Source organism: Aythya fuligula, chromosome 25 (genome assembly GCF_009819795.1).
Source record: "Aythya fuligula isolate bAytFul2 chromosome 25, bAytFul2.pri, whole genome shotgun sequence".
Taxonomy (NCBI): domain Eukaryota; kingdom Metazoa; phylum Chordata; class Aves; order Anseriformes; family Anatidae; genus Aythya; species Aythya fuligula.
The window spans coordinates 4,104,424-4,106,131 of NC_045583.1; positions in this window are offsets into that span (position 1 = coordinate 4,104,424).

A 1,708-nucleotide genomic window follows, 5' to 3' on the forward strand; every position below is an offset into this window, starting at 1 on the left:
GTTTCTGCAGGGACCACGAACGAGATCGCTGCGCGCGGCAGAGGGGCAGGCGAGCAGGATGAAATCAGAGATGTGCTTACACCGGGGAAATTTCTCAGCAACTATTTCCATGGGCTGTAGCTCCAATTTAGCTGAACTGTAGGGAATATATTCTGTTTTAGTCCCCCCACCATAAAGAAGGCCGAGGAGAGAGGCTATTTCAGGCCCTGAGCCCGCAAACACCGAGCGCTGCAAACCGGAGCAGCTCCGCTGGCAGGGCTGGGGCTCAGCAGCCGAGCATTCAAAGCAGACGATGCCTCTAATTCAGCAAAGTATTTAAGCATGCACTTAAGTTTCAGCATGTGCTTGGGGCCCCTGGAGATCTCGCTGGGTCCTAAACACATGCTGAAGTGCTTCAGTGAATGCCGAAGGGGGGCCGGGGAGAGCCGTTACCCTCCGAAATAATTACCCGGCGAAGGCGCCGGAGCCGCGTGTGCCTGGCTGAGCGCGGAGCTCGTGCAGCAGGGAGCTATCTCGCCTTGGCTGGGAGATGAATGAGGACTTCACGCAGCTTCTTCCTCCGTCAGGACCTTGTGGTACCTTCGGGACCCCCTGCACGCAACGATTGCACTGGCTGTGCCCAAGGGTGCACCACGTCTGTGCCAAGATGTAACCTCTCTGGGCACCCGCACCCTATGCTCCCCCTTGCCCCCCCAGCTCTGTCTGGGTTGTTTTTTCTTGGGATTTCCCATGGAAGGACCCGCAAGTGGGGTGTTGGCTGGGCTCTGGGTGCACCCCTCCCTCCTGGGCTGCACCAGGGTCTCTCGGGGCTGTGTGTGTGTTGGCAAAGGCACGTTTTGTGTAGGGTTGTGGTTAAACCAACCCCAAATCCTCACTTACAATGCGCAGGGACAAGGCGTAAGCCCAGGAAAAAGAATGGCTGCGGTCTTAACCCACAACAGGAACATCGCTGGCAGGATTGGTGCCCATCGAGAGGGATGGAAGGGCCCCGTGAGCCTGGCTGGTTTGCAGTCACCAGATCCCTCAGCTCAGCACAACCAGGCACAGGCGGGGGCCTGAAGCTGCCCATTGATCTGCTCCATTTTTAATTTTAATTGCTTACCAGAGAAAGAAGCAGCAGCAGGACAGGAGAGCAGATCCCACATCCCCACCTCCCGCAGGGGTGCTCTCAGATGGGGGCTGGCCTGGCCTGCACGGGGCCCCCCTACTTCTCCTACATCATAAGTGAGGTTTGCTAATCTGAAGCCTTCTAGATGCACACCAGTGTGCAAAGGATTATTATTTTTTTTTTTTTAAACAAAAGCAGAAAAATCAAGGACTTCCTCCCCACCCTATTTTTTCCCCTCTTTTTTCTTTTTGTAACATTATCCGCAGAAGTTTTGATGTTTATAAGATAACAAAAGATTATCCACACTTGCTGGAAATGGGGCTGACTCCTGGCAGAAACCAGCCAGCCCCCCAGGGATGCGAATTAAGCAACACGTCACCACCAGCACGTCTGTTTCTTTTGCCCGAGTCACCTCCTTGTCCTCCACTTTCCTCTGGTTGATGGCAGCAAACAAATGACAGGGCTGCAGGAAGGAGCTGGGGATGGGTTTGTGGCTGATTATCTGAGTGCCCCCCCCAAAAAAACAAGAAACAAACAAACAAAAAAAAAGAACATATATCCCAAAGGGAAAGGCCTTTTTTTTTTTTTTTTTTTTTTGTA